The 27,168-nt window shown below is 40.5% G+C and overlaps 1 pseudogene; it reads right to left on the minus strand.

Annotated features, from left to right (window-relative positions):
- LOC127411702 (paladin-like) lies at positions 1–27,168 on the minus strand (annotated as a pseudogene).

A 27,168-nucleotide genomic window follows, 5' to 3' on the forward strand; every position in this document is an offset into this window, starting at 1 on the left:
TTGGGATTCTGTGTCTTTCTAAATAAGTTCCCCTCTCAGGGGTAGAGTCTGGACACTGTGTGGGAGCCAGCGGAAACGCAGCCTAGCCATCGGATAGATGTCAGGGTTCTCAAACTCCGAAAAGCCCAGATGATTGAGGATGGCATAGATGCCAGCTTTAGCTGCCACCTGCAACAGCAAAAGAAAGTAATACTTGATACAGCACTTAACAGTACTTTAGTTATATATTTTCTGAATATATCTAGACAATTCACTGTAATTTCATGTAAGTAATGGTCATAAAATTGGCTTAGCTGTGCTCACTTGTCATATAGGATGAAATTAAAGGAAAATTATTCAATGGTCTCAATGGCCATTTTCGTTCTGCTTCACAATTTAGGAAAGGTACAATGTTCAGCTTAAGTGCTTTACCAGAATATACAGTTGTTTGCAATTTGTGTATGTGTCTTTGTATATGGGTATCTTGGCTCTGCAAGTAAATAAATATTTCTATATGCAAGCCAAAGAATGCTCTGTTCATTACAACAATTTGTTAAGTATAAGCTGCTTTGAAAAAAAAAGAGCACCAGAAATTCTACAGTCTTTTAATTTCATTTACATTTTTTCAGCCTCTCAAACCTAGACTAAAAGCCATGGCAATAAACCAAGGTTATACTCGCTAAAACTCTACAGCACCATAGGTGTCCTCCAATAAACTTTTCAAAGCAACAACTCAACCAGCACTGTAAAAAAATAAAAATAAATCCAACTTCCATTTAATCAGACAAATCTATTTTAAAAGTTGATTGGACTATCAAATGCATAAAAATATATAGCTGCAAGCAGCAATTATGGGGGCAAGCACCAAAATGGCAAGCATTGCACAGCATTAACCACAACCAAAGATCACCTAAAGTGCAAACACACAACATTACATATCACCTCAGGATGGATTTGAACATACAACTTTCTGTTCAACAGGCCACTGCACAGTCTGCTGCACCACAGAGCCACAACATTGACGGTCAACAAAGGGACATACCAAGCATAGAGCAATCACAGCCAATCATCGTATTCACCATTATCAACTTCATTTTCATGTAACTATATGTACATGTACAACAAAATGAAAATCAAAATTTGATTGGAAAAAAGCCCAGCAACCAATTAGTAAGCCCAATGCAAAGATCTCCGTAACAACTGGAATTTTAACTGCATGATTTGCTGTGGTGGGGAGTCGAACCCACTATTAATTAAGTCCTTTTTACTATCAGTCTCCACTTTCACATTTTTCTTCTTTTGCTTTTTGCCATTTGCATTCTTCGTGCATTTTATCACCCACACTTATCATATCACTTCTGAGCAGTTCCATAACTGAACAGAGCCAAGTGGTTGGAGGGAAGAGGTTGAAAAATAAGTGCTTGGTGAGGTCAGTTGAAAAGGAAATTAGTTTTAGAGACAGAGCAGGTTTTGATGTAATATTATGAAGACCAACATTTTATTTATTTGCTATACTGTGCAATGATGCACAATAGGACCAGAAACATGAATTAAGTAAATAGGGTCTATTTTGATTTCATGTTGACTTTAATACTTGAGAGGCTAGAATTTATCACCAATAAAGTACAATATAAATACCTGAAGAAAAAATAATATTGCAATTGTAATCGTAACTCTACTTACACTCATCTAGTTGCTCATCTGATTTGTACATCTATTATCTGACTTTAGATGCAAGAATGCTGTTCTTTCATAAAATGGTAAGAAATGTTTCTCCTAACAAACTTTCGAGGTAGAAAATATTAGTTCTATCAGCTGAAATCAGTTTATTAATACACACTATTGTATAAGCACGAAAAACAGCTTGCATGTGGTCTACTGTATGTCTTCTATGAAGTGAGCAAGCAAATGAGGCTTCCACCTGGTATATCCACTGGCTGAAGGATCACCTCCAGGAGTCTTTCTTCTCCAGATGGAGGTAGCAGTTGAACAGGATGAGATAAATGTAGCGCTCGAGGTACTGGAGATTTCTTAACCGCATCCACTGTGCATCAGTCTCTAATTTAGCTGCCTTAATCTGAGGGGAAAGAAATTGCAGTTCTCTCATTTCTATTCCAATAGTTTCCCTCTTATTTGCTGATAAAAAAACTGATGGCAACACATAGTCAGATGTTTATTAATTCATTTTTTCAGACTGCTATTATTTTCATTATCTGTTCACTTTGGTAAGCATGTCTTGTGGATGGTATAAACATACAATAGTTTTCATAAGTAGGCAGGTTCAGAGAGAAGCTGAATAGTCTCTGGAATTTACACAAATGAGTGATTACATCAGTGTATAAAAAGGTGCACATTGGTTAGTTAACTAATATACATATTCAAATTCTCTTGAAAGCTAGTTCCTTAGTAATCTGTTGAAAATATCTCAGGTAGACATTCTTTTAGGACTTAAAATAACAGGTGTTCGCCAGTCCACGTCTGGAACCAGGGTGAATATGTTAAAAGGTCAAATCTACCTTTAATTGTTGGTAACTTTAAACCAGCAGTTATATTAATCTGCAATTCACCCTTTTCTTTTAAATCTAATGTTTGGTATATGCTCACTGAGAACTTTATTAGGAACACGATGGTCCTAATAAAATGCCCGACATGGTCTTCTGCTGTTGTAGCCCATTCACCTCAAGGTTTGAAGTATTGTGCATTCTGAGATGCTATTCTGCTCACTACAGTTGTACAAAGTGGTTATCTGAGTTACCATAGACTCTGTCAACTCGAACCAGTCTGGCCATTCTCTGTTGACTTCTCTCATAAACAAGGCATTTCTGTCCGCAGAACTGCCGCTCACTGGATGTTTTTTGTTTTTGGCACAATTCTGAGTAAACTCTAGAGACTGTTGTGTGTGAAATCCCAGGAGATCCATAGTTACAGAAATACTCAAACCAGCCTGTCTGGCACCAACAATCATGTCACGGTCAAAATCACTGAGATCACATTTTTTCCCCATTCTGATGGTTGATGTTAACTTGACATTAACGGAACATTAACTGAATCTCATGACCTGTATCAGCATGATTTTATGTACTGCACTGCTGCCACATGATTGGCTGATTAGATAATCACATGAATAATGAGTAATAAGTATGTGTAATAATGTGTTCCTAATAAAGTGGTCAGTGAGAGTAATGTTAATTAATAACTGAATCAGGAGGTAATGAGATAGGAGCAAATTAGCAAGTAACTCACACAATGTCAGAGAATCAGTCAAGAACTTCAGATGATGCAGTTGATTTAGAATGAAGCAGCAGTGCCAGTACAAACAAATTCTATGTAACAAGCTCAAACCAGACTTTCACTGATAAATTGCCACAGGTTTTGCATGTTAGTACAGTGCATTCATCAAAAAAAAAAAAAGAAAAAAAAAGAGACTTGTTCTTTTCTTGTTGAAGAGATTGCTTGTGCAAGGCCATATGAAGGTCAAGTATCAGTATCAGGTTATTGAATTGGGTAACTTCACTCCACTTCTATTCTTCTATTGTTCTATTTGTGTACACTGAGCTTTCATTGTCATGATGGTTTGCTCCAAATGAGTTGCACCAATATATCAGAACACAAAAGATAATGATTTCAAAAGATAACACCATTCTCTTTGCTTCATAATAAATATTTGCAAGGTTTGTCAAAGCAGTTTCTTTGAAAGCTCTCTGCCCATTTACATCCCTCTATTTCATGGCATTCACTTCAGAATAAAAGCATGTTTTTCTGCCTCAAAATTAAACACATTCAGAGTGCTCTTGCCTGATGCACACATTAGGAGGCAGTGTAATAGGCATTGATCATTTTTTGGCTTCTTTTAAGCCCATCAAAGTGCAAATGAGAAAATCCTCTTGTATCTCTAAGATATCTCAAGGCTATAATACAGGAGATACACTTGGCAAGGATGTAATCAATTATTCAACTTGTTTCTTAAAATAAAAAGCACTGATTGACTGTTATATTAACCACCTGTTGTGTGGTTCCGGTTTATGGTTGGCTTTTCATGTTGAAGTTTATGCAAACAAACATGTGAAAGATATTTAAGTGAATCACATTAAAGACAGTCACACGTAGATATAGTATTTGAACTATGCACACACTTCACCAGTCTGTAAGTGGATATGATGATTTTCCGTGAATGGTAATGCATGGGGGTCACTGTCTCACTAACAACATCAAGAGCCATGTCCACTTCTATTTTCACGCGATGACCATTAGGCAACAGATGCATCACCAGCTGAACACAAACAAGCATGCACGCAGGGAATGCATGGGTCAAACTTCATCCTGAAAAACAATGTTTTTAATCATTTAAATCCATCTTTCAAATGGAAATATATAAATCATTACACAATTTTTTAAATATTAAAACATGTTTGTTTTTTCAGGACAGCAGTGGCAGCCTTTTAAAGGAGTTATATTTGACTTTTGTATTTTTACTTTTTTCCACTGAGTCCACTTACGCTCACTGAGCACTTTATTAGGAACACCTGTACACCTACTTATTCATGCAGTTATCTAATCAGTCAATCGTGTGACAGCAGTGCAATGCATAAAATCATGCAGATACTGGTCAGGAGCTTCAGTGCATGTTCACCTCAACCATCAGAATGGGAACAAATGTGATCTCAGAACAAATGTGATGTGGCATGATTGTTGGTGCAAGACAGGCTGGTTTGAGTATTTCTGTAACTGCTAATCACTGGGATTTTCACACACAACAGTCTTTAGTGTTTACTCATAATGGTGCCAAAAATAAAAAAACATAGAGTGAGCGGAAGTGCCTTGTTGATGAGAGAAGTCAGTGGAGAATGGCCAGACTGGTTCAAGCTGACAGAAAGGCTATGGTAACTCAGATATCCACTCTGTACAATTGTAGTTAGTAGAATAGCATCTCAGAATGCACGACACGTCGAACCTTGAGGAGGATGGGCTATAACAGCAGAAGACCACATCGGGAACTTAATTAGGACCATAGTGTTCTTAATAAAGTGCTTAGTGAGTGTGTAGTGGTAGAATTTTTTGTTCCCAAAACAATTTAGGTTTTTTTTTTTTTTTCTGACCATTCCCCACCTTCTCTTTCACCCTTAGAATTAAATCTTCTATTTTTTAAAGAATGAAATGGTCTTTGCATGTAAAATAAGCAACAGTGCTTTTACTAAAATGATTAAAGTGTTAGTTCACCCACAACGGCATGCCATCTTTACTCACCCTCATCTTGTTTCAAACCCCAAGTCTTTCTTAAAGGAACACAAAAGATGATCATTCACTTTCAGTTAATCTTTTTTTCCATACAACGAAACTGAATGATGACTAAGGCTGTCAGTTAGTGTCAGGTCAGCCCAGTCTACTGACTCTATTTCCCAGCAAGCAACATGGCCTCCAAACATGGCCGCCCTGGACTCCATTTCCCACAACACAATGCAATGCTCTCAATCACCAGACTTCTGATTACACACACCTGCATGCAATTACAAACACCCTTCATAAGAGACTTTCAGCCACAGTCACTTTGTGAAGTATATGCTCTACTCCTTGTGTCTTAGATGGTATGAAGCCTGTATAGTCTCTGCCAGATATTTACTGGTTTTTGAGTCTAAGTATCTTTGCCTCTGATATTTTGTTTGCTGATTGCCTGACCCTTGCCTGTTCCTGTTTAGATTCTTGAACTACATTTCTGTGGATTGTTTGCCAGTCTTCATTAGAGTCACCTAACCTGCACTTGCATCTGTCTCAGTAGTTGTCTCTGACAGTTAGGCTGTTTTACATCTTTTGTGTTGCAAAAAAGATAGAAAGTCAGATGTGTTTGGAATATTGAGGGTGAGTAAATGATGACTGAATTTTCAATTTTGAATGAACAATTCCTTAAGGAAATTTGATTACTCTTAATGTAGCCCCTTTAAATGTTTTTTTTTTTTTTTTTTTTGAGTTACCACAATATGCAATAGACTGGCATATCTTAAGGTCAATATTAGTTAAATGGCAACAACAAAAGTCTTGTCAATGTTTTAAGGAATAAAACTTATACAATGCTTCAAATTGCCAAAAAAATGAAGGTTTCGTACAAAGGTGTACACTACAGTCTTCAAAGACAAAGGAGAACTGGCTCTAGCAAGGACAGGACAGAAAGAGATGTGGAAGGCCAGATGTACAACTAAACAGGGATAAGTACATCAGAGTCTCTAGTTTGAGAAATGGACACCTCACATGTCCTCAGCTGACAGCTTCATTGAATTCTACCCACTCAACACCAGTTTCATGTAAAACAGTAAAGGGAAGACTCAGGGGTGCAGGCCTTATCAGAAGAATTGCAAAGAAAAAGCCACTTTTGAAACTGAAAAACAAAAAAGGTTAGAGTGGGCAAAGAAACAGACATTGGACAACAAATAATTAGAAAAGAGTGTTATGGCTCTTAACTTCATTGAGCTTTTGTGGGATCAGCTAGACTGGTGTGTGTGTGTGGTGCCCGAAACGATGGCCACATCTATGGCTAGTGCTACATGAAGCATGGGGTGAAGTGTCACCTGAGTATCTGGACAAACTGACAGCTAGATTTGCAGATCTTTGACAAGCTGTCATTGCTACACATGGAGGATTTTTTTTAATGAGAACATTTAAGTAGTTTAAAAATGTTCTGAACATTTTTCAAATTGTAATAGTAATTGTTCGTGTTATTGTCTTGACTATACATTGATCAGTTGAATGCCACTTTGGTGAATAAAAGTACCAATTTCTTTCCATAAGAGCAAAATCTGTACAACATTCCAAACTTTTGGCCACCAGTGTGTATATTTATATATTATATAAAAAATGGTATTCAGTTCATTAAAATGCATTCCATTACTGTGGCATAGGAGTTAAGCATTGGATTCTAAAGCCAGTTTTTGATTTGTCTCATCAAAGTATTGTTTATTTGCATATTATTGAAGCGCTTTGCATGTAAGCACAACAAAGTGCTCAACAAATAAATTACTTGACTTATAACTATTCACATGTACAGTTCACATCAATCCATTTTGCAACTGAATTTGTCTGTCAGTCCGAGACTTATTGTAAGGGTTTTTCTAAGGACCTGTTATTGTACACCTGCATCAGTTGGATGCTTTTGGAGCATCTCACTTTGGTTGCGTCGCATCATAAACCTACCAATTTATAGGTTGCTATGTCTGTCACAGTTTGGGTTTTTGTCTGACAGGACCATGGCATCATCATCATCCCATGTCTGTCTTTGTGTGAGTGCAACGTTTCGGTTGAATTCCCCGCCGTGCACTCTTCGGTCTGTCTTGTTTCATGTCTGGAGCATGGTGTCTAGATCCTGACTTCCTGTCTTGTTCTGTTTCGGTCTGTGTCGGGATCCGGACACTCATGCTCCATGTTCTGTCTGTTAATGACAGTCATCTGTAGCATGCATCACGTGGCGTTTGCCTCACGATGTACGCTCAGGTTTTGTTTAGTGTGAGAATGCGTGGCGTCGCTTTGTTTGGCATTGCTACGCGTGGGTGTATATTGCCTTATTGTCTTGGCGATGGGCGCTCATGACACTCGGGTGTTTTGTTTTATGAGAGCACATGGCTTTGTTTTGTTTCTGCATTGCCATGTGTCTCCCTGTCTTAAGTCATACCCTGCCTTCTTGTTTGCTTATTAATAGTTAATTTGCCTCACCTGTCCCCTGTTAACCCGTTTGATTTCTCTCCCTCTTTTAGCCTTGTGTGTGCTGTCCAGTGCCAGTTTGTCTTGTGTACCTAGTCAGTCTTTGGTGTTCAGTCGGTTGAGCTTATATATTCCCTGTCGGTCCTGTTTCCCTTACCTGGTTTCGGTCCGGTCGGTCCCGTTTCCCTCTGCCCCAGCCTGGATTACCCTTTCTCCCCTTTGGGGTAGTTTATGTTTGATTTTTTTTTCCCCCCTTGTGTGTTCTTGGTTTTATTTTGTATTAATAAATTCCCTGTTTTATTTTCACTCTGCATTTGGGTCCTGAGCCTCTCATTCCCTACACTCTGACAATGTCAAGTTAAAAGTAGTTTAGTACTTAGAAAAACACGTCTTGAGATCCCCAAGTTCAGATTTGCACTCCAAGCTGTGTTATAACTGCAAGAACGTGTCCTTGTGTTGTACTGTCTACTGAAGGGTTGGTTTGTTCTCTGTATAAGCTGTGCCTTGCCTATACACCTGAAGTTTCGCTCCATGACTTAAATTAGATGTCAAATAAGGGAGACATCCAAAATGTATAGTTTAGCGGGATCAGGATGGGAAAACACTGAGGTAATAAAATGAGCTAAGACATGTTTCATATGTTTAATATACAGTTGTGCTCAAAAGTTTGCATACCCTGGCAAAAATTGTGAAATTTTGGCATTGATTTTGAAAATATGACTGATCATGCAAAAAAAGCTGTCTTTTATTTGAGAATAGTGAGCATATGAAGCCATTTATCATCACATAGTTGTTTGGCTCCTTTTTAAATCATAATGATAACAGAAATCACCCAAATGGCCCTGATCAAAAGTTTACACACCCTTGAATGTTTGGCCTTGTTACAGACACACAAGGTGACACACACAGGTTTAAATGGCAATTAAAGGTTAATTTCCCACACCTGTGGCTTTTTAAATTGCAATTAGTGCCTGTGTATAAATTGTCAATGAGTTTATCCCTCACGTGGATGCACTGAGCAGGCTAGATACTGAGCCATGGGGAGCAGAAAAGAACTGTCAAAAGACCTGCGTAACAAGGTAATGGAACTTTTTAAAGATGGAAAAGGATATAAAAAGATATCCAAATCCTTGAAAATACCAGTTAATACTGTTCAATCACTTAAGTGGAAAATTCGAGGATCTCTTGATACCAAGCCGAGGTCAGGTAGACCAAGAAAGATTTCAGCCACAACTGCCAGAAGCATTGTTCGGGATACAAAGGAAAAACCCACAGGTAACCTCAGGAGAAATACAGGCTGCTCTGGAAAAAGACGGTGTGGTTGTTTCCAGTAGCACAATATGACAATACTTGAACAAAAATGAGCTGCATGGTCGAGTTGCCAGAAAGAAGCCTTTACTGCACCAATGCCACAAAAAAGCCCGGTTACAATATGCCAGACAACACCTTGACACGTCTCACAGCTTTTGGCACACTGTAATTTGGAGTGAGGAGACCAGAATAGAGCTTTGTTTGGAGAGGGGTCAACAAGGCCTACAGTGAAAAGAATACCATCCCCACTGTGAAGCATGGTGGTGGCTCACTGATTTTTTTGGGGGTGTGTGAACTCTAAAGGCACGGGGAATCTTATGAAAATTGATGGCAAGATGAATGCAGCATGTTCTCAGAAAATACTGGCAGACAATTTGCATTCTTCTGCACAAAAGCTGCGCATGGGACGTTCTTGGACTTTCCAGCACGACAATGACCCTAAGCACAAAGCCAAGTTGACCCTCCAGTGGTTACAGCAGAAAAAGGTGAAGGTTCTAGAGTGGCCATCACAGTCTCTAGGGAGATCTCAAATGTGCAGTTCATGCAAGACGACCAAAGACTTTGCATGACCTGGAGGCATTTTGCCAAGACGAATGGGCAGCTATACCACCTGCAAGAATTTGGGGCCTCATAGACAACTATTACAAAAGAATGCACGCTGTCATTGATGCTAAAGGGGGCAATACACAGTATTAAGAACTAAGGGTATGCAGACTTTTGAACAGGGGTCATTTCATTTTTTTTTTGTTGCCATGTTTTGTTTTATGATTGTGCCATTCTGTTATAACCACAGTTGAATATGAATCCCATAAGAAATAAAAGAAATGTGTTTTGCCTGCTCACTCATGTTTTCTTTAAATAAATGGTACATATATTACCAATTCTCCAAGGGTATGCAAACTTTTTAGCACAACTGTATGTTACCAGTGTTGGGTAGTAATGAACTATGTAATCTGGATTATGTAATAAGATTACAAAATCAAGTAATTAGATTACATCTTTGATTTGTATGATCATATTACCTTTTATGGATTACCATATTGCACATGGATTATGCTATCTATCAATCTTGACTTTCAGGAAGTGTCTAGGGGCTCAGGGACTGACAAATAGCAAATTGCTGTTTGATTTCATGTTTACTATTCATGCTTTACAGCCAGAGGGGAAACTGGCTCCCCTAGCTGAACCTGGTTTCTCCCAAGATTTTTTCTCTCCATTAACATCATATGGAGTTTTGGGTTCCCTGCCATAGTTGCATAGTTGCCCCAGTGAGTTGCTTAAAGTCAGTTGGCCTAAAGACAAATAATTTTTAAAGCATGATTTTCAATCACATTTTCATTTATACTGTTCACTGAGGACTTACTGCATAAGTAACACTGAGACATTACTGCATAATTTTCTGTAAAGCTGCCTTGAAATGATTGTTGTGAAAAGTGCTCAACAAGAAAAATGATTTGACTCGATGTTGACAACAAAATTAGATTTTCATCAAAACATTCAGCAAGTAATCCAAAAGTAACTGGGATAGATTACCTAAAAAGTATAATCTAAAAGATTATGTAACCGATTACAATTTTAGTTGTATAATTTGCAATCAGTACCAGATAATATTTCAGAAGTAATCTACCCAACGCTGGATGTTACATAGCTATGAGATATGCTACAGATTCTAATAATAAATGACACGGATCAAACCTTCCAAAAAATGCAATAGTCAAGATACAAACATAATCGTTCCGCACACCTGGAGCTTTTGTGGATGTTGAACAAACACTGGAATTGACTGTTCCAGACTGTCTGGTTCACACTGGGTGAACATTTGTCCATTTCCTCCAGCACAAGCTCCTTGCAGATTTATCCAGAGAATTCTGGAGTGTCTTCGCCTCCGGTCTGCCAGGTGAGATAGCACAACAAACAGGACCTGAAATGGACACAAACAAGCTTTGATCACTTATTATTAGGCTGTGCAGACAGCCATAATTTAAAGACTGGTCTGAAATGTATCTCAGAATGTATTTACCTCAGAGCTTGGCAGGGCCATACCATAGAGAGCCATTTTGGAAACACATCTGAAATTGGCCACTTTCATCTCCTTGGCTGTACTGAGCAGGTCAGTTACTAAAACCTTGCTGGACACCTTGCAAAGAAACAGAAGAAATTATGTGGGTAACACTTTACAGTAAGGTTCTATTTGTTAACATTACTTAATACATTAGGTGTCATGCACTTTTTACAGCATTTATTAATATTGGTCAATGTTAATTTATCAAAATACTATTGTTCATCATTTGTTCATGTTAGTTTATATTGCATTAATATGGGGGCCTGGGTAGCTCAGTGGTAAAGACACTGGCTACCACCCTGGAATTCACTAGCTCAAATCCCAGGGTGTGCTGAGTGACTCCAGCTGGGTCTCCTAAGCAACCAAATTTATGTGCTTTTTTGATCCTTCAAAGTTTTGGCAACCATTCACTTGCATTGTATGGACACACAGAGCTGAGATATTCTTCTAACAATTTTTGTTTGTGTTTAGCAAAAGAAAGTCATAAAAATCTGGGATGGCATGAGGGTGAGTAAATGATGAGAGTGTTTATTTTTGGCTGAACTACTCCTTTAAACAAGACAAGGAACGGGGCCTGGGTAGCTCAGCGAGTATTGATGCTGACTACCACCCCTGGAATCGTGAGTTCGAATCCAGCATGTGCTAAGTGATTCCAACCAGGTCTCCTAAGCAACCAAATTGGCCTGGTTGCTAGGGAGGGTAGAGTCACATGGGGTAACCACCTTGTGGTCTCAATTAGTGGTTCTCGCTCTCAGTGGGGTGCATGGTAAATTGTGCATGGATTGCGGAGAGTAGCATAAGCCTCTGCATGCTATGAGTCTCTGTGGTGTCATGCACAAAGAGCCACATGATAAGATGTGCAGATTGACTGTCTCAGAAGCAGAGGCAACTGAGACTTGTCCTCCACCACCTGGATTGAGGTGAGTAACAGCACCACCACAAGGACCTACTAAGTAGTGAGAATTGGGCATTCCAAATTGGGGAGTAAAGGGGATAAAAATAAAAAACAAGACAAGGAACATTCCTTAGGTAAAAATCAATAATCTGTTGCACTTTCTACAATGTAATATAACTCTGAATGTATTGTCTGTCTTGATATTTAACCTCTGTGTCTTTGCACTTGAACCTTCACCAGAACTCTTATACCATCAGTTATAAGGCTGGTTAGTGCCGAGAGTTCAGAGCAATTGATGCTGGCCAGCAGTCTGTAGATCCAAGCATTCATACACAACCACTGACTGAAGCTCTGAGGAAATGCCAATGGATACTAAACAAAGAGATTGATAGAGACAGTGGACAATGATGGCATACACTGACACATATCACTGCTGTATATGGTAGAATGTAGTTAGTAATACCTGATCATGAAGATAGGCATCGAATAATATTAGGTATAGATGGCGCTCAAGACTCTGCAGTGTTCTTTGCAGAAAATACCCTTTTGTGCTGCTTTCCTGCAAACATAAATGTATGAATTGCCATATGAACTTAATTTAACAAAGTAATAATGCTTACAAAAAAGTCATGGCAATAGTTAAATAATCAACTTTGATACTCACTTAAATCTGGTCATCTTCAACGATACCTTCCAGCTTTAGTTTGTTTTCATATACAGCATCTTTTATGTTATGCATTTCTGAACACATGGCAATAGCGTCATCAACCTACAGTATGGTGACAGAACCACTCATTCACTCTGTTTAAAGATGGTAAATCCTAATATGCTATACATATTTTTGAGTTGTTCCTGTTGAAAAAACAACAACTTAAACCAGCCTAAGCTGGTTTGCTGGTCTTAGCTGGTTTTAGAGGGGTTTTGAGTACTTTTCAGCTGGTCAGGATGGGAGACCAGCTGAGCAAAGTTTGGTCAGACTGTGAGACCAGCTTAACCGGCTGAAGACCTGCTTGGCAGTCTAGGACACCAGCTAAACCTTCTTAAACCAGCTAAGACCAGCAATATGTTGTTGTTATTTCAGCAGGAGTAAAAGCCTTAGTTTCTAAACTCAGCAAAAAAAGAAATGTCACTTTTTCAGGACACTGTATTTTAAAGATTATTTTGTAAAAATCCAAATAACTTTACAGATCTTATAAAGGGTTTAAACAATGTTTTCCATGCTTGTTCAATGAACCATAAACAATTAATGAACAAGCACCTGTGGAACGGTCGTTAAGACACTAACAGCTTACAGATGGTAGGCAATTAAGCTCACAGTTATAAAAACTTAGGACACTAAAGAGACCTTTCTACTGACTCTGAAAATCACCAAAAGAAAAATGCCCAGGTTCCCTGCTCATCTGCGTGAACGTGCTTAGGCATGCTGCATGGAGGTGTGAGGACTGTAGATTTGGCCAGGATAATAAATTGCAATGTCCGTACTGAGACGCCTAAGACAGCACTACAGGGAGACAGGAAGGACAGCTGATCGTCCTCGCAGTGGCAGACCACCTGTAACAACACCTGCACAGGATCGGTACATCCGAGTATCACACCTGTGGGACAGGTACAGGATGGCAACAACAACTGCCCAAGTTACACCAGGAATGAACAAGCCCTCCATCAGTGCTCAGACTGTCTGCAATAGGCTGAGAAAGGCTGGTCTGCGGGCTTGTAGACCTGTTGTAAGGCAGGTCCTTACCAGACATCACCTGCAACAATGTCGCCTATGGGCACAAACCCACCATCGCTGGACCTGACAGGACTGGCAAAAAGTGCTCTTCACTGACGAGTCATGGTTTTGTCTCAGCAGGGGTGATGGTCGAACTCGTGTTTATCGTCGAAGGAATGAGCGTTACACTGAGGTCTGTACTCGGGAGTGGGATCAATTTGGAGGTGAAAGGTCCATCATGGTCTGGGGCGGTGTCACAGCATCATCTGACTGAGCTTGTTGTCATTGCAGGCAATCTCAACACTGTGCGTTACAGGGAAGACGTCCTCCTCCCTCATGTGGTACCCTTCCTGCAGACTCATCCTGACATGACCCTCCAGCATGACAATGCCACCAGCCATACTGCTCATTCTGTGCGTGATTTCCTGCAAGATAGGAATGTCAGTGTTCTGCCAAGGCCAGCGAAGAGCCCGGATCTCAATCCCATTGAGCATGTCTGGGACCTGTTGGATCGGAGGGTGAGGGCTAGGGCCATTCCCCCCAGAAATGTCTGGGAACTTGCAAGTGCCTTGGTGGAAGAGTGGGGTAACATCTCACAGCAAGAACTGGCAAATCTGGTACAGTCCACGAGGAGGAGATGCACTGCAGTACTTAATGCAGCTGGTGGCCACACCAGGTACTGACTGTTACTTTTGATTTTGACACCCCCTTCGTTCAGGGACACATTCCATTTCTGTTAGTCACATGTCTGTGAAACTTGTTCAGTTTGGTTTAGTTATTGATTTATGTTCATACAAATATTTACACATGTTAAGTTTACTGAAAATAAAGGCAGTTGAAAGTGAGAGGATGGGGTTTTTTTTTTTTTTTTTTTGCTGATTTTATATACTTCAGATAACTGAACACACATTGAAAGCACTAGAGAAAAAAAGCTATCATGCTATTTTGTGCTCCCTTCATTTGAATTATGAGTTTACACTGTTTACAAACACCATTAACACCTAACCTCATCAAGAACTCGTTGACCTTTAGATCGGTGACTGATTAGCAACTGAATTACTTGTAAATCCAATTTGTGTTCCCTCCTGTATTTCCTTTTGGCTGTGAAAGATGGAGTGCTTCAGCTTTAAGGGCAGGTAAATCAGAGAAATTAACTCAAACAACTATAATGTTATGTAGTACAGTGTTTTAATTAATATAGTGCTCTTCTTTTGGAGAGTTCATATTAATTGAAATTAAACTAACAGTGCTATGTAGGTACCTGGGGCACTTTGATGCCCCCTGCAGGTGATGAAAGACTAATTCACTCAGGATTTAGCCAAGATTGTTGGGGCCCACCCCCACCTGGCAGCTGCACAGCAGTGCAGGCAGAGGTCTTGAGCTATCCCGCTTCAATGAGAGGTTTGGAGTCTCCTGCATAGGGCAGAGAGGTGGGTGAATTTGTGTCTGCATGTGTCCCGATAAAGATGGTAACCTTTAAACAGGGCCATAGCTAATGGGGTGAAAGGTAATGATTCTAGGGGCCCAGAGGTAACAAATTTTAAACTGTATTTTCTTTTTTATATATATGTAAGGGGCCCAGAATTCCTTTCTATAGCCCTGGTTAAAACACCTACATTTGGGTACCATGATAGAAAAACAAAATGTGTTTTGTGTGTAATAGCTAAAAGAGAAATTTAAACACAGAGCTGGTAAATGAGATGTGACTAAAACTGAACTGGGAAGTGCAAGGTGCAGGCCAATTGCATCCTGAACAATAAAAAGACATACAAAAAAGACATGCTTTGGTGCACTGTTTGACTTGGCCTAATACACACTTATAAGCTCACTCTTAATAATAGATAAATAGTTAAGGCAAAATTAAAATACCGTACAGAAGTATCTGTCCATAGCCAGCATTCTCTCACAGAATCCAGGACATTGTCGTCAATCAAACCAAAGAACAGAGTATTTAGCTAAAATGTAAACGAATTTAGATAAAATCAAGATGGAAGAAATGAAGAAATTAAAAAGACGTCTAAAAATAACTTGCCATTTCCTGATCCTTTTCTGCATATCGCTGCCCCCTTCGGCATATCACAGTGCTGTAAAATATATTTGTGGCCCGTTCTGCATAACGCGGCGGCCCACTTCAGCTTATCGTGGCTCATTCTGCCCCGTTTCGCGGCCGGCCCTTCGGGAAAAGTCCCGATTCTCCCGATGGCCAGTCCGCCCCTGCTGATGACAATGTAACATAAATAGGTTTCACTGGTGTGCTTTACGCTGGCAGTTCTTGTGATTCAAGTAATATTCCAAGTTCAATACAAGTTAAGCTCAATCGAAAGCATTTGTGGCATAATATCGATTACCACAAAAATGTATTTTGACGTGTCGAGTAAAAGCGAGCTATTCCCAACCGATCGAGCAACTCATCAAGACGAAGTTTGTATGACCCAGCAGAGGAGAAAAAATGTCTGCAATTTCTTTTTGCAACTTGGCAACCTCTGTGACTTGATACACAGTGAGAGGTGGTCTCCACAAGTGACCGAGGCAACATGATTGGCTTTTACATTCACCTCTGTTCTCTGGAACTAACATGGCCAATGTCACAGGGACCGCCTCCCTCCATAATTTCGGGAGGTGGAGATGGTATATTTGACGTGCATCACCTCTATCTGTTCGTTTAACCTCATAATCGAGATCTCCCACTCATCGTGTGACCTAAAAGGGCCCTTGCCACTTGGTGAATAATTTGGAGCTCGATGTGGGGAGTAATACGAACACTTTATCTCCCGGTGCAAATTTCCGTAGCCGAGTACCCCTGTTATACAGTTGGCTTTGATGTTCCTGAGCTTGGAGCTAATTCTCCTGTGTTAGTTGACCCAAAGTGTGGAGTTTTGCTCTAAGATCAAGAACACATTGAATTGAATTTTTAATGTTTGAAGGTTCCTCCTCCCAAGCTTCCCTTATGACATCAAGCACGCCACACGTCTGCCGTCCATACAGCAGCTTGAATGGGGAAAACGCTGTGGAGGCTTGTGGGACCTCTCGAACTGCAAATAACAGGGGTTCGAGCCATTTATCCCAATTTCTAGCATCCTCGTGCATGAACTTATGAACCATATTTTTCAGGGTTTTATTAAATCGTTCCACCAACCAGTCTGTTTGTGGATGGTAAACACTGGCGCGAATCGATTTGATACCCAATAATTCGTAACATTCGTGTAGTGTTCGTGACAAATGTAGTGCCTTGATCAGTGAGGATTTATTTTGGAATCCCCACTCAGGAGATTATTCTGAAGAGTGCTGATATCAGAGGCACTGCTTCCTGATATCTCATTGCATAGTCCACCAGAACTAATACAAAGCGATGTCCATGTGCTGTTTGCTCTAATGGCCTGATAAGGTCCATGCCAATTCTTTTGAAGGCGACCTTGAATAACGGAAGGGGGCGCAATGGCACTTTTGGGGTGGCTGGCAGATTCACCAGCTGACATTCACGGCACGCCGCACACCACCTGCAAACATCCCCGTGAATACCCAGCCAATAGAAATGGGCCATTAGTTGGTTCAGTGTCTTTTCCTTCCCTAAGTGACCTGCCAAGGATAATAATGAGCCGTCTGGAATAACATTTCCCGACAGCTCCACGGTATTAACAATAGGGTTGTATCCTCTTTTGTCTAAGCGTCCAGCGTCACTCGATACAACCGCTCTTTTATAATAGTGAAATATGGATATGAAAGTGCGATGTTCGGCTGGAGCTTTTGACCATCAATAACTTTCACTTGGTCAAGGGCATGCCTAAGGGTTTCATCTCTCGATTGCTCTAGAGGGAAATCCCCTTCAGAAAATACTCTAAGGATGGGAGGGGCCAAAGCCTCCCCCTGACGTGGAGCTGACAAAGACCTCCCCGGCTCTGCCTCCCCTGCCAAGGCATCACACATTTCACATCAAACAACTTTATCGCAGGACACATCCACACATATTCCCTTTAATACATTTTTTAATTCTGGCCAATTAGTTCCCAAATTTAGTGGATAGGTGAGGTGGGAACTAATCGCAGCCTCCATGCTTTTGTTCCCGAAATATAATTATGAGTGTCACTACAGGATAATTGTGAATATCCCCATGCACACACCTCACCCCTCACCCTTTTGCTTGTGCCCAAAGCCTTGTCTTGAACCAAACCTTAGTGTATTGTGGTCTGGTTGCAGCTCGTATCCACCAAGGCTTGACACTCACAGGTATTCTGTACACTCCAGCTCGATCGGGGGCAGCCCGTGGAGTGTCAGGGACCCGGACCACAGTTCCCAGCTCCATCACTGGGCATTGGACCTGGAAGTGCCCTGGATCCCCGCAACTCCAGCAGGCTGGCCCAGGTGTTACACCCGCATCTGTGTCGGCGGGTACATCCACCTGAGGGGGAGATCGATGAGACAGTGGAGCCACCGGTGGCGGGAAAAATCCCCATGAATGGAGAGCTGGCTTCGGCGGCTCATTTCCACGTCTTGGGGAACTGGGATGGGCTGCAGTAGAGAGACCGAGTGAGGGGGGGGGGGGCACGGGGAGGGGAGAGAGAGAGTGGGAGGGCTCTTCCACCCTCTGATACGCCAACATATGGTTCTCCGCCAGCTGGACAGCCTCCTCCAGCAGCACCGGGCAGTGGCACTGGACCCACTCTGCCTTTCCTTTCGGTAGACGATGGATAAGCTGTTCCAGTACCACAAGATTGATGACTCCCTCGGTGTCGCGGTCCTCAGCCAGCAGCCACTTCCGGCATGTGTCCTGGAGCTGTTGAGTGAAGGCAAACGGGCGGCCGTGCACATCCATCTTCATCGACCGAATGAGTTGGATGACCACAAAACGTCTTTTATAAAGTTGATGGGCTGAGTAAGTTATGGTGTATTTTTATTTTATTTTTTTTGCACGGCCTCTGAGATAGTTTGGATCTTGGTCATCCGAGGAACCGGGATGCCAGTTTTGTTTTTCGCGCTGGCTCTGCCTAATGGCTGGAGCTTGTTTTGTGGAATTACACTACTTGACAGTTGTGGTTAAATAGGTTTGTTCTTTGTGCTTATGCCTCCTAGTAGAATGATTATCTCATCTGCAGCACTTATAACAGCCGGCTCACTGATCATTTGTTTGTCTGTCCGAGGAAACTGAATAGCTTTATATCAGCTGGAGTTTATTTTGTGGAGGAACACACCTTCGAGACAGTTTTGTGAATGAATCTACACGTTTTTTCTGTTATTCTGCCTGTTGGCTGGGGTCTGTTTTACAAAGTATTTTCTGTTATGTAATTGTGCCTCACAAAATTTGAGCAGAAACACCGGACTTGAATAATCCGATGGCAAATTTGTCGCGTGGGTTCTCGCATACGTACATGGACTCTTTGAGTTTTAAGGGATTGACGCCGGTTGGCGCTGTCGTGTGTGGGATTAATGCGCACGTTTTTCTTTTTTCTGTTTGTTTTGTTCAGGGGGAAGTTTGGGGTTTGATTGTTTCACTAATGGGGAATGTGGTCTGTGTAATCTTGTTTTGACACACTCATTTTATTTATTTTTTATTATTTCAATATGTCAAATGTTAATGTGAACGGGTTATCTCTCTCCACATGGAATGTGAATGGGTTGGGGCACCCCATAAAAAGAAGGAAGGTTATTTCTGATCTTAAGCGCAAGAAATATGAAATAGTGTTTCTTCAAGAAATGCATCTTTCCCCGCAGGAAGCTGAAATATTTGGGAAGATATAGGGTGGACATGTTTTCTTTAGTGCTGGCTCAAGTAAGAGCAAGGGAGTTATTATATTGATTAATAAACATCTAGAATTCAAATGTCTCAAACAGATTAAAGATAAATTAGGAAGAGTCATTGTTATTTTAGGAGAAATTCAGGGGCAAAGGTTGATTTTGGCTAATATTTACGCACCTAACGTTGATGATCAGGCTTTTTTATAGATCTTGAAGGGATGTTGCAAGCTGCTGGCACCCCTCATGATATAATATTGGGAGGAGACTTTAATCTTTTGATGGACTCAGTCCTTGATCATAGTGAAGCAAAAGTGTGTAAACCCCCTGGAGCAACATTGACACTTCACAAGATCTATAAAAATCTTGGTCTTGTAGATATCTGGTGACTTTTGAACCCATCTGGTAGGGATTATAAATTTTTTTCATCAGTTCATAAGATTTACTCTAGAATAGATTTTTTTTATTTTTTATATCTAAGTCCCTCATTTCATCTGTTGTTGATTGCTCAATTGGAAACATCTTAGTCTCAGATCATGCCCTGGTAAACTTAGAGATATTGCCACATACAGAGAAAAGGAAATCATATAGTTGACGCTTTAAAGTATCCCTTTCGCAAAGGCCTGATTTCCAACAAATGTTAAAGACTGAAATCAATGTTTATATGGAGACCAACTGGTCCTCAGTATCCTCTGTGGGCGTGGCTTGGGAGGCACTTAAGGCGGTTCTTAGGGGTCGGATCATACAGTATGCCTCATTTATCAAAAAATCCAAAGCACGAGAACTTGTGGAGTTGGAAGGAAATATTAAAAGTTCAGAAAATTGAGTTTTGGTTGGTCAGGGCAAGACAGTCATACTTTGAGTCAGGGGACAAAGCAGGGAAGCTTTTGGCTAGATATGTAAAGCAGAGAGAGACTTTTTCTACCATTCCCTCAATGAAATCTGCTGGTGAAATATTTACCTCAGCCATTGATATTAATAATGCTTTTAAAGAATTCTATCTTGATCTTTATAGTTCCACATCTTCGTCTACTGATGAAGATATTAGAAACTTTGTGGAACCATTAGAACTCCCTAAACTGACGAATGAGCAAAAAAACACTCTTGATTCTGAGATAACCTTGAAGGAACTTGATGAGGTAATTAATTCCTTACCTACAGGCAAGGCTCTGGGGCCAGATGGTTTTGCCGCTGAATTTTTTAGATCTTATGCTACAGAACTGGCTCCACTTTTGTTAGAAGTTTATACGGAATCATTAAAGAATGGAAAGCTTCTGCCAACCATGACACAAGCCCGGATCAGTCTGATTCTTAAAAAGGACAAAGATCCAAGCTAGTGTAAAAGTCACCGTCCAATTTCCCTGATCCAGCTAGATGTTAAAATTCTAGCTAAAATTTTGGCTAACCGATTAAGTAAGGTTATGACATCTCTTAAACATATAGATGAGGTGGGGTTTATTTGGGGTCGCAGCTCTTCTGATAACATCAGGCGTTTCATCAATATCATGTGGTCAGTAGTGAATTATCAGTCTCCGGTCGCTGCCATCTCACTTGATGCCGAAAAGGCGTTTGATATGGTAGAATGGGATTTTCTTTTTAAGATTTTGGAAATGTATGGGTTTGGGAGTACGTTTATTGGTTGGATCAAGTTACTTTATAGACACCCTGTAGCAGCGGTACAAACAAATGGATTAATTTCAGATTATTTTACTCTGGATAGGGGCACCCATCAGGGTTGCCCTCTTTCCCCATTATTGTTCTGTCTTGCCCTGGAACCATTAGCAGCTGTGATAAGAAAAGATGATGATTTTCCAGGGGTGATTGTGGGAGGTGTGGCGCATAAGCTTCTGCTTTATGCAGATGATATTTTATTATTCATCTCTGACCCCACTAGATCTATGCCTTGCCTCCACAGAATTATTAATTCCTTTTCCAAGTTCTCAGGATACAAAGTCAACTGGTCTAAATCCGAAGCTTTGGCTTTGACTGCGTACTCTCCAGTAACGGCCTTCCAGCCAGGCGCCTTCCAGTGGCCCAAACAGGGCATTAAGTATTTGGGCATTTTATTCCCAACAAATTTGTCTGATTTAGTCAGAGTTAATTTTGACCCTTTAATAAAACGGTTTCGAGTGATGTAGTCAGGTGGGCTTCATTACATTTATCGATGATTGGGAAGGTTAATGTTATTAAAATGAACTGTATTCCAAAATGTAACTACTTGCTACAGTCTCTCCTGGTAGATGTCCCCCTTTCTTATTTCAAGCAGTTTGATAGCATAGCGAAGTCCTTCATTTGGAGTGGAAAGCGCCCCAGACTACATTTCAATAAATTACATAGGCCGATTGACAAAGGTGGGCTAGGCCTACCCAAGAATCTGTTTTATTATTATGCATTCGGTCTCAGACATTTGGCTCATTGGTCACTTCCACCTGAAAGAGCCCCTCCCTGGTTCTGCATTGAACAAGAACTTCTTGCCCCTATTTTGCCATTGCACAGCCTCTCCATCAAACTGAATAGAGAAGTTAAATCACACCCCATTATTTCACATTTACACTCAGTATGGACAAAAGTGTCCAGAGTGTTTAATTCAGATATTTATCTAAATGTTGCCTCGAGCCTTTGGCTAAACCCCAAACTATGCATTAATAAGTCCCCTCTTTGTTGGTCTGAGTGGATTGTGAGGGGGGGTTAATACACTCGGTGATCTTTACCAGAGCGGTGTGATGAGATCCTTTGAAAATCTGGTTCAATGTTTTGGGATCCTCAGATCTCAGTTTTTTAGGTATCTTCAGTTACGCCATTTGCTCTGTACTATTTTTGGGAGTAGCATACACCCCCCTAAAGCAGCAGATACTCTAGGAGAGGTGATTTCTGCTTTTAAAAAGGACCATGAGGCATCAGTGTATTACTCCTTATTAATTCAGAGTCTGGGGGACGGAGTCTCAAACACTCTCAAGAGATTATGGGAGAAAGATTTAAACCTGGAATTGGAGGAGAGAGAATGGGCTAGGATTTTAAAAAACATAAAAACTGCATCGAGAGATGCAAGGGTGCGCCTTATACAATTCAAGATTTTACATCGGTTCTATTGGACCCCCACTAAATTGTATAGGCTTGGTCTTAAAGACACACCCACCTGCTGGCGATGCCAATCAGAGGAAGGAGACATGGCCCATGTTTTTTGGTGGTGCGCTGAGATTCAGGAATTTTGGTTGAAGGTACAGAGTGTTCTGTGTGACGTGTTGGGCATTCGGATTTCGTTTTGCCCCAGACTCTGTGTTTTGGGTGATGGGGCGGTCATCGACGTAGGTGATAAATACATAAAAAAATTGGGTCCTCACCAGTGCGATGATAGGCAGGCAGATTGTTTTAAGGGGTTGGAAGTCGGTGGGAGCACCCTCAATTCGGGAGTAGTGCAAGGAGATGGGAAGGGTGGCAACCTTTGAGGAGGTAACATGTAGAAGGCTGGGTATATGGGATTCTTATATTGGGAAATGGGGTAGATATCTGACGTTTTTGGGGGGCTCTTGCAGTGAGGCTGTGGAGAGAGAGGTATAGTTTAGAGTTGTATGTTTATTATAGGTGTATGTGTGTATTTATTTGTGTATGTATGTATGTGTATATATATATATATATATATATATATATATGTGTGTGTGTGTGTGTGTGTGTGTATATACGTATGTATATATGTGTGTATGTGTGTGTATATTTATTTATAAAATAAATATATTTATTTATATTTATTTATTTATTATTTTATTCTCTGTAAATGTGTGTACTTATGTAAGACCACTGGGATGTTCGTTTGGGGTCAGGTGGGGTTCTTGATTGGGGAGGGGAAGTAGTGGGAGTTAATGTTGAATCATTATATATGTTTTGTTTTTCTTTGTTTTGAAAATTAATAAAAATGTTAATCACTAAAGCTACACTATGAGGGGGCCTGGGTAGCTCAGCGAGTAAAGACGCAGACTACCACACCTGGAGTCACAAGTTCGAATCCAGGGTGTGCTGAGTGACTCCAGCCAGGTCTCCTAAGCAACCAAATTCGCCCAGTTGCTAGGGAGGGTAGAGTCACATGGGGTAAGCCCCTCGTGGTCGCTAAAATGTGGATCTCACTCTCGGTCGGGCACATGGTGAGTTGTGCGTGGATGCCGCGGAGAATAGCGTGAAGCCTCCACACGCGCTATGTCTCCGCAGTAATGTGCTCAGCAAGCCACGTGATAAGCTGCGTGGATTGACAGTCTCAGACACAGAGGCAGCTGAGATTCGTCCTCTGCCACCCGGATTGAGACGAGTCACTACGCCACCATGAGGACTTAGAGCGCATTGGGAATTGGGCATTCCAAATTGGGGAGAAAAAAAGCCTGTAATATGTAACTTTTGGCCCTCATGAGTCTTGCGTTAATTTGGTTGTGGTACGGCTCTGCTCCTCTGCGCGGATGAATGTGGTTCGAGGCACCGGTGTACACATGAATACAGGACATCTTTTCAGAGTGAATGGACAAATAAATAATGAAAGAAAGGAAAAGACAGATATCCGAAAACATGTCATCTGAGCAGGTAAGTGCCATATCTCATGCTGTTGTTTTGACTTATGACATAAGTCTTTAGTTTTCAGGAAAATCTAACAAAATTTTGTGAGGTTTATGCTTCAAACAAGAAAAACTATTTGTCAGTGGGGTTTGAAAAATAAACTTTATTTAAAAGGAAAATAAGTTTGTGATTAGTCTGTAATATCTGTAATCCATCAGAATTCACGATTAAACAATATTCAGTATACTGTACCTTAAACAGACCTAAATGAAGCTAGCTTAATAAAGTAGCAACAGAATACATATACAGTGCATCAAAATATTTCAGTAACGGTTCGTATGGCCCTAGCAATGCCAAAATCATGGCTTCAATTCCCAGGGAACACACATCCTGATAAAAAGTATACCTTGAATGCACTATGGATAAAAGCATTTGCCAAATACATCAATGTAAAATATGAGCATTTACCTGTGCGATGGCTGAGTGAAAATTGTTTTTATGTAGACCTCCTCAGTGACATGAATATCCTCTTCTGACAGTATCTGGACATGCTGAGGTTCGTCTTTAAAGTGCTCAATGTCATTATAGACATAGGACATATTTTGATTGAGTTTGGCAAAGTCACACAACTGGATAAAAGAAGTTAAACATATCAGAGAACTAAAATCTGACATGGAACAGATGCTATGACCTCTGGCTACACTAAGCCTTAAAATGATGGCAAGCGAGGCTAGTTCTGCTTACATGGAAGAAAATGCAGCGCTTCACCACTGACCTCCTTCCGGATGGAGAGATCTATTTGTTCTGCACTGTGCCCTCTGTCCAGGTCATGCAGGATCTCATGAAGTTTCTCTCTTCTTCTGGGAGTGTATGGAATAAAGTCTTCATCTGAATGGAAGAATACCAATGGCTCCTCTCTCTCACAGAAGAAAATCACCTCCTGTTCACATATTTTGTGGGATAAAAAGCAATATGAGGTCATTAATTGTGGTCTGAATTGCAGAACACATGGCATTTTTCTTGCCATGTGCCTGTTTTACACTTGAATACCATTTATATTTAAAAAATTTGAGAACAATGAAACAAAATCACTCAATTTTCTTAATCAGTATTTTTGTCCATGCTGAGTGACTCCAGCCAGGTCTCCTAAGCAACCAAATTGGCCCGGTTGCTAGGGAGGGTAGAGTCACATGGGGTAACCTCCTCGTGGTTGCTATAATGTGGTTCGTTCTTGGTGGGGCACGTTGCCGCGGTGGATGGTGTGAAGCCTCCACACGCGCTATGTCTCCGTGGCAACGTGCTCAACAAGCCACGTGATCAGATGCATGGGTTGATGGTCTCAGACGCGGAGGCAACTGGGATTCATCCTCTGCCACCTGGATTGAGGCAAGTCACTACGCAACCACGAGGACTTAAAGCACACTGGGAATTGGGCATTCCAAATTAGTTGAAAAAAACCAAAAAAAAAAACTGTATTTTTGTCTTGTTTTTCTTTTAAGCATTTAAACTCAAAGTTTGTTAGGTTTAAGCTTATCCCTTTTGTTGTTAATAAATCTCATTTTGCATATATTATCCCAAGATATTGCATTAGATCTTTTTGTCAACTTCTTTTTTAGTTATTATGAGTTTTGTACTTCTTTTTTTAACATATTTTTAACAAATATATGTTTTATTGATAGAAGCATTAATTGAACTGAGCTTATACCGGGCTATTATTATATATATTACTTCCTGAAACATATAACATAGACCAGGGATTTTCAAAGTCAAAGACAGTGGGCCTCCCTTGTGACACAAAGTACACGATGGCACAAAGTCACACATGCCCGAGGACTTTGTGTGCAAACACACATCCACATATGTGCTCATCTAAAGAATTGTGATGCTCCTGAACATTTAATATTGTACTATTTGCCAAAGGGATATGAACATTTGTAATAAATTCAAGATATATTCTCTGAAAACATGAATATTCTGTATTTCACACAATTATTATTTTGTAAATTTAGCTTGTTTTAAGAATGTTCACATATTTAAAGGTAGCAGGAATCTCATTTATTTTCATCATACTCAAAGGACAGGAGGCCTCACTAACCTCATAGCCCTCAATCTGCAATCTCTGGAGGACCTGTTTGAAATTACTCAGGCTGTATTAGCCCATACCAAAAAGTGGGTAGTTTCTTTTGACTTTGCGGAAGTTAGGGGCCCCATAGTTCAAGACATCAGCTCTATTGTATACATCCCGTACCATATAATACCCCCCACCCAGAGGAGTGTAGTGCTCGGGCAACATGTCAGATATCCTCCCCAGTGAGTAGTTGGCAGATCGGATCTTGTCGTGAATCTGAAACTCTTCCCTGCAGTTACTTCTGTATAGAGACGAAACACATGTCTATTAAAATGCTTTTCATTGAAAACCCACAACTGATAATACATGTTTTTCTCATAAAAACTCTTGAAGTCAAAGTAAAGTATCTGGGAAGAAAAGGCACATGTACATGTGTTTTTGCTTAATGCATTGCAGTAAACGTGTAACATGCAGGCGTGACATTTTGTGCATACAAGGGCCCTTATGCCCAGTTTTAAAAAGCATCAGGTTGCACTTGTCACTTACGTGATGACAACAGGGGCAGCCTTGTTTGTGATGATGGACTTGGCTTTGCTGTTGTGAATGTTCACCGCCTGTAGTGAGCGCCTGTCCGCAGCCATGCTGTAGCCTTGGTGATCAGACTGGTGTGTAGGTGCAAACGGAGCAGACTGGGACGTTGCACTGGCACTCGTACCCATAATCTGCACAGAGCTGAAATGAGAAAGCACAATGCAGGATTTATGCTGTGACTAATATAAAGTAAATTGGCAAACATGTTAGTCATTTTACACTGGGTTATTGCTAACATTGGTACTGTTTTAAAGAGACACATGCACTTTGTTTTGAGCTGTAAGAACACAAAGATTCAATTTCCTTCTTCTGAAACACCAGCACATGTAACACACAACAAAATCCGCTATAATACACAAAACATCTCCTTTTGTGTTCCACAGAAGAGAGAAAGTCATATAAAGTAGGTTTGGAGCAATTGAGGGTGAATAAATGATGACAGAATTTCCTTTATCTTTTTTTTTTTTTTTTTGGTGAACTAATTCATGTTTAAATAACACATGGCATAGCATCCTTATCATTCCAAAATGTTATTTGATTGTTAAATGAATGGCTTACGGTCTCACAGCTGTGCCCCTTGTGTTCACATCCTTTGGTTTTTGCAT

The sequence above is a fragment of the Myxocyprinus asiaticus genome, chromosome 21 (genome assembly GCF_019703515.2).
Source record: "Myxocyprinus asiaticus isolate MX2 ecotype Aquarium Trade chromosome 21, UBuf_Myxa_2, whole genome shotgun sequence".
NCBI classification, from domain to species: Eukaryota; Metazoa; Chordata; class Actinopteri; order Cypriniformes; family Catostomidae; genus Myxocyprinus; species Myxocyprinus asiaticus.